This window comes from Notechis scutatus, chromosome 2 (assembly GCF_049901735.1).
Source record: "Notechis scutatus isolate UNSWTSFEM ecotype Mainland chromosome 2, rNotScu1.2, whole genome shotgun sequence".
In the NCBI taxonomy this organism is placed as follows: Eukaryota; Metazoa; Chordata; class Lepidosauria; order Squamata; family Elapidae; genus Notechis; species Notechis scutatus.
In genome coordinates, this window is record NC_142010.1 from 129,767,357 (window position 1) to 129,774,781 (window position 7,425).

Genomic DNA, 7,425 nt, shown 5'->3' on the forward strand with positions numbered 1-7,425 from the left:
TAACTTCGGGATTACCTGTAATAGGAAACAGGAAACTTTTTCTCAGAACATAAAGACATGGAGTATATACCAAAGATGCAAACTTATAAACACTGCCATCTACTGGTTCAAGAATACTGCTGTAGTTGTTGCATATAAAATTCAGGTAGTCCTCAACTTACAACAGTTCGTTTAGTAACTGTTCAAAGTTACAACAGCACTGAAAAAAGTGACGTATGACTGTTTTTCACACTTACAACCGCTGCAGCATCCCCATGATCACATGATTGAAATTTGGATGCTTGGCAATTGGTTCATATTTATGACAATTGCTTAGTCCCAGGGTCATGTGATCCCCTTTTGTGACCATCTGACAAGCAAAGTCAGTGGGGAAGCCAGATTTACTTAACAACCATGTTACTATCTTCGCAACTACAATGACTCACTGAACAACTGTGGCAAGAAAAGTCGTAAAATGGGGCAAACTTACTTAACAAATTTGTCACTTAGCAACCTAATTTTTGGACTCAATTATGGGCATAAGTCGAGGGCTAGCTATACAGAACATGGTATTCCAATACACAACATGGAGAATGTGAACAAGGAAAGCAGGGTTATTCAATGAAGGTTGATGGAAGAAGATTTATACCAAAGTTTTCTTCACTCAATGCATAATTAACTTGTAGAATTCATTCCAAAAGGTGTGTCATGGCTGTTAGCCTAAATGACTTACCTTCATGGAAGGCAAGGCTACTGAGAGCTAGTAATCTTAGAGAGACAAGTTACTTTTCACTTCAGGATTTTATGCTTCCAAATATTAGCTGCAAAGAAATAGTGGCAGGAGAGCAATATGTCTCCATCTCAGGGACTATCTAGTTAGCCGCTATGAGAAACAAAATGTTGGACTAGGGTTGGCTTTGGCCTGACACAGCAGGTTTATGGACATAGCAGTAGCAGTAGCAATAGTATTTAGGCTTATATATATAAGGCCCCATAGTGCCTTATAGCACTCTCTGGACTTTACCATGTAAGCATTATTTGCATATTTCCCCCAACAATCTTCATCCTTATTTTACCGATGTTAGAAGGAAGGAAAACTGAGTCAGCATTATGAATTATGTTATGTTCATAGGCTGACATTTATTGCAGCGAATAACTTCCATATTTGGTTGAGCCATTCCCAACATCACTTTCTTTGACATTCATTATGAAATAACTGCAAATCTGCGATCAAATGGAACAATGAAAGTGTCATACAATTTGTTCCTCCTTTCTACTTGGACTGGAAAAATGGAACTAGGAATGACTGTCTTCTGCACAATGGAAGGATTATATCATAAAGTCCAGTTACTCTTCACAGCTTGGTCAAGTGTTTGTTGTGGATGTTGCTAGAGGAATCTATATAGACAATTGGAGTTTCTCAGGCATGTTGATGAGTCATCTGATATGCAGACTGAAACCTACATATTCACCCTCTTGCCCTGTAGTTGATGCTGGATAATGGTTGTTATTTCAATCCACAATAGAAAGGTCAAGGTATCTGTGACATTTTAAAAGATGACTTGGGAAACTAGTAACTGATAAATGATTCTTCCATCCATCCCTGCTAATTTTGGATTTGCGCTGTTTGCAGATAGTTGCTGTAACATCCCCTGGTTCAATGGAAAAATGCACTCATGGAACGAAAGGAAGCTTGCGGAGAACATTTCCAAGAATTTGACAGCCTGGGTTTAAATAGAGGCAATTGGATAGGACCGGTCGTGTTCAACGCCTTCTTATGCATAGGTGAATGCTATATATATATGTAAACAGCGGACAAAGATAGAATGGGGCATCTTGGGATAATGATGAAGCACAGAACACAGACAAGCTTCTTTAACTGGTTTGAAGGAATGGTTCCATCCTAGGCAATGTTCACATTGTGTGGTCTTCAACTCTCAAAATTCCCAACTATGGCCAGTTGAGGTCTATGCATCTGGAATTTTCCTTCGTTGGAAAATACTAAAACAGAAATAGCATTCGTACATTAAAAGAAGATTTTTTTCCCCTTTGGAAATCTAAATGGATGAAAAGAAAGGAAAGTACATTCTCTTGTTGAAGAAGGTGAAGTTTAAAGCCATCCATTGGCAGTCCATTCATCTCTAAAAGCCAAGTTATTCAATGATAACCACATATCTGTCACTTGAAAGCTCTTTCTGAGAGTAAAAAAGCCATCCTTGGAAAGCAATTGGGAACAGAGAAGAATTGTGAAATAAGGGAATTTGTTTGTATTTAAATTCCTCCTCTTAGACAAGGCACTATCCTCTGAAAGACTCCTTAAACTCCCATTCTATCATTTGGATTCCATGTTTACCTTGACTCTTGGATGGTTTGGTAATAGAGTCTATCTGTAAATTCTGAGAAAATAAGATTAAATGTCCACATAAAAATTCAGGATGCAGTTCAGTTTTCAGAAATAAGACGTCATTTTAGTCCCCCTACACTTTTCCTTGGGGGAGCTAACGCAAGTAAGAATGAACAATTGGACAGGAATTTGGAATACAGGCCCAGGACACACACTATGCCCAAAAAACAGCTCATTTGGCAGAAGAGTGAGTAAGAATATAAAACATATTTCCCAAAGGATTACCTACTTGAAGCGTTGAGAGTTCAAAATGAAATTTAGTGGTAAATTTATACTTGTTTGGAATTCATAAACCAGTTCATTCTTTAAAACTGCTTTTAAGAGTAAAGGAAAGATGGAGCAGGATATGATGTAGGCTAAGAAACTTACAAAATTTGCAAAATGAGAATGAAATATATATGTGCATATTTCCAGTATGAAACAAAACATGTATGTTTGCAATAAACATATGGCTAAAAAAATAAAATAAAAGAAGTACTGACTGGGGTGCTATTTAAAAGAAGTACTACTAGGGTGCTATTTTGGGTGTGGAATATTGGAGGCAAAGGCAAGGAGATCTGTCCTGATGGGCCTCAGGCTAATACTTTCTCAACTATCCTGGGAAATCAGTTGTTAAGTGAGTTGTGCCTGATTTCATGACTCGTTAAGTGAATCACTGCAGTTGTTAAGGGACTTCCCTTATTCACTTTGCTTGTCAGAAACCAGTGGGGAAGGTCAATCAAATGACTGCAGGATGATGTAACCATTGTAAATATATGCAGTTACCAAGTACCCAAATTTTGATCATTAATTGCGGAGATGCTGCAATGGTCATAACTGTGAGGACCGGGTGTAAGACAATTTTTCAATGCAATTGTAACTTTGAACAGTCACTAAATGAATGGTTCTTAAGTCAAGGACTAACTATATGTCCACAGCATACTGTACCTACCAGTTACTCCCAAAAAGTTACCTGATCAAAAAATGAAATAAGATTAGTCTGATAAGACTTGTTCTTGACAAACGTGCTATCAATTAATGCTTTCAAAGTAATTACGGATTAATCTCTTGGTCTAAAATCTACCCTGGTATCGAAGTCTGGCATCTACTTTACTAAGTCTCCCATTTCCTATTTTTGGAGACAGCGTTGACACTTACCCTCTCCAGATCTGGAACTTAATAGAAATAGGTATTCCTGACAATATTTATCATTTTTTGGAAGACAAGTAAAGTACCAAATGATTGGAGAAGAACAAATGTCACTTGGTTGTAGTAGGTAATGGGCATTAACAGCAGTGCTAGTACTCCTTCTTCTACCGAGAAGCTTCCATTTGCCCAAACCTATTCAAAAAGCTACATAGCTGAATTTGGAATTGAACTGAACCTCCCTGGTCTAAGTCCCATAACTTAAGCACCACACTGTAATTAATATGAATATGAATGATATTCTTGATATGCATAACTGTCTATGGTTAAATAACTCCAGAAAGCATGTTTCCAAGAAGTCTGGCCAACTGTAAGCAACTTTACACTAGACCAGCAACAGCATTATTTCTGAGGCTTCTCTGTTACATTATTATTCCTATAATAATGTTTTTAAATGCTTTAAAGCAAAATATTTATCTTTGAGGCACTTCCAAAGAAAAGAAGAGGTTTTAATTCCTTGGATTTTTATTGGCAGAATCCTGTGGGGGAAAAAAAGCAATGAAAAATAAACATGATTCCCCATTTTAAGAGGACCAGAGCACTAAAATCTGCAATGCTACTCTTACTTTCCTTTAAGAATCTAGTTGTAACTATGCACTACACTTGGATTCATTATAATGAGAGAAAGAGACAAAATATTAGAAAAGGAAATCCTTTCCCAATATGCCTTTCTTACTAGATTTCAGCAATGCCATAAGCCAGATACACCATAAACTAAACTCCAGAAATATGTTAGTTTAAAGACAGCCATGTTTGTCAATGTGGGATTGGAAATTCATGCACATAAAGCAATACATTTATTAGAACCAATTGAAATGATACAGAAGCACACCCACACTGGACAAATGTACATCAGGCTCTCTAGAGCTCTTTATCAGGCAAAATATTACAAAAAGTCCCCTGCTTTTTTCTATAATCATATGATGAAGAGATATGAATATTTATTCCCTACTGATCTTGGTTCATTTTAGGTAAGACTGGAAAGTACTCAGCTTTGCCACCCTCCTTTCCATCTGCCATTGTAAATCAGGATGATTTTATCAGAGAATCTTCAGCCCTCCAGTTTTTCTAAGTACTTCCTAGAAGCAACTCCATGCAAGAATTGGCAGAAATAATTATTTCTGACTGCTTCCTATTGTCAGGATTCCAAGTAATAGATCTACAGCAAACAAAATTCCGAGGCAGATAGATCCCTCAAAGAATAGCTTTATTGGCTATATCATATTGTCACAGATCTGGTGAAAACTGACTCTGAAGTTTCCCGTGGTTTTTACTAATTAAAAGTAAAAGTCCTTTCCCCAAACAATCAGTCACTTGGTCCAATTGAGGCTCCGCCCAGTTGATGGGTAACAATACTCCTCTTCTCTCTGACCAGGTGTGAGAATGTCCTTGGTTCCCAAGAGAAATAATTTTGTTTTGGCTAAACAACCTCAGCTATCTCTATTCCCACCCTGCATCCCCTGGCTGTCAGCTCCAGTGTGGCAACACTGAAGCAGCAAAATGGTTTCAGTCAGGTCAGTTTCAGGTTGACACCTACTATCGTTCAGTGGCTAGTTTAAGAACATTTCCATAGGAATCATTTGTACTGCTCTTGTACCTTCATGGAACTCTTGTGAATCTGGCAATCATTTCTGTTTAATAGCTTGGGCTAATTTATCTTCAGCTCAGGACCAGCCCAAAACAAACTATTCCAAATATTTCATCTGGGAACCCTGGAGCACTGTGAATCTTCAAGCCAGGCCATCCTCCATGGGAGGGAATTCTAATCCATATCTTTGGTCTAGTTGGCCATGAAAAGAAAGTGATAGCCAGACAGCTTTAGAACTCCAGGGAAGTAAGCAGAGAAGAAAGTCATGTATTCATACAGTTTCTTGTTTCTTCTTTGGGTTCAGGGTTCAGCTCCCTGCAGAGTAATCGGATGCTTGTTTTTATTATTAATTTTTGTGAATAGAGAGAGTGGAGCTGAAGACCTGTGGTAACTCAAGCAAGGCATGTTTTTCTCATTCTCCCAGTTATTTATTTATTTAGCATATTTAGCCAGGGATCACCAAGGTGGCTGGTTGCCTCTGTGAAAGGAATCTTTTTGGGCAGTGTTATCTTTACCCATGGAACACCCAAATGCTGGTAGGCATTCAGGGGAGGCTCCTTTCTTGTCCCTGCATGGTTTATTCGCTCATGGAAATCGAACCACTGAACTGCCGCCCTCAGCAGTGCGCAAGCCCAGCATCTTGCCATGTGAGCCACTGTGGCCCCCATTCCCATATCTGCTGACCCCATTCTCCCAGTTTTTGGGGTCAGCAGATATAAAGACCAACTATGGATCATTTTCAGACTACTTTTGACAACTGTGAAATATGGAAATACTCCCTAAGAAAGATGATTAATTATGTGCCATTAAGTTGGTGTCAACTCTCAGAAACTACATAGATGACCTTCTCTAACCTGGTCCTTAAGTTCTTCCAATAATGCACTCATCACCACTGTATGGTAACTGAATCCACTCACCTTGCTGCTTCTCTATAAATGTTTTTTTTAAAAAAAAAAATACAAGTACTTTTTCTTGGATATCTGCTTCTCTTCTTTGCCTTCAGGAGCTGGTATAAAATTCTATTTCATAATGTAGTTGGGGAACTGCAGTATTTCACTGTTTTTCTGAAACTTTTCAACCAAATCACCCCTTTTAAATATTAGCAATTTTTATGACAGTTTATTTATTGACAAATATTACATGTAAATAATTTTTCTTTATGTCTTTTATTCCATTCACTTATTCTGCAAAGTAGCCAGATTTTTTTTAAAAAAATCTCCAATGATATTTATCTATTGAAGTTCAATGATAGGACAACTTTGCTTTTCTTTCATTCTTTATTTTTGAATGCATCAGCAGGGGGGAACACCTGGCCAACTTGCTTAATCTTGGAAGATAAACAAGTGAGTCTTGATTAGTACTTGAATAGGATACCTTTGGGAATTCCAGTGGTGTTAACTAGAACATATTACTGAGATGTTAACCAGGAATTGAGCTTGACTTGAGAGCATTCTTCCTTCTATCTTCTACCAAATCTCCAGATCATTCCTTTTTTTCTAGTTGTGAGAAGTGTCTCTCTTTTTAAAAACCAAGCAACAATTTTTGGACGAGGGATTGGAAATAAACAGGCTTTAACCCTCTCTCTTCAGCTTCAGGTTTAAGCTCAAATTTTCAGGAGGCAAGATTTTAAAATATCAAATTTGTTGTAAGAGTAATATATTCTCTAGAGGAACAGGAAGAATCTAACTAAGAACTGTTATAAGTTTATTTTTTCTCTTCCTGAGCATGGAAGTCTAATTTATTGACTTTCTAATCTAATTTAAATCTAAATTTAAATTAATTTTAAATTAATAAAATACAATTTTAATCTAATTTAAAGTTTAATTTAGTATGCTGCAGCTGCCAAAAAAGCCAACACAGATTGCATTAATAGAGGGATAGAATCAAGCTCACATGAAGTGTTAATACCACTTTATAATGCCTTAGTAAGACCACACTTGGAATATTGCATCCAGTTTTGGTCACCATGATATAAAAAAAGATGTTGAGACTCTAGAAAGAGTACAGAGAGGAGCACAGTGGTGGGATTCAAAAAATTTTTACTACCGGTTCTGTGGGCATGGGTCGGTGGGTGTGGCAGGGGAAGGATACTGTAAAATCTCCAGTCAGAGGTAGTATTTGCCGGTTCTCCGAACTACTCAAAATTTCAAATACTGATTCTCCAGAACTGGTCAGAACCTGCTGAATACCATCTCTACAAAGATGGTTAGACTGAAGGCTAAAACATGTTGAAGAACAGTTGCAGGAATTTGTCTAGTTTAATGAAAAG

The 7,425-nt window shown here is 37.4% G+C and overlaps 1 long non-coding RNA gene across 2 annotated transcripts in view; it reads left to right on the forward strand.

Moving 5' to 3' along the window:
* Positions 1–4,622, forward strand: part of LOC148132243 (uncharacterized) — a 28,512-nt gene extending 23,890 nt beyond the window's left edge. Inside the window, exon 4 of one of the 2 annotated variants that reach the window (XR_015747768.1) lies at positions 1,613–2,854. This is a non-coding gene — a long non-coding RNA (uncharacterized LOC148132243). Of the gene's footprint in view, positions 1–1,612; positions 2,855–4,539 lie in introns of those variants that run through there. The other variant, XR_015747769.1, reaches the window with a different exon arrangement.
* The last annotated feature ends 2,803 nt before the right edge of the window (positions 4,623–7,425 follow it).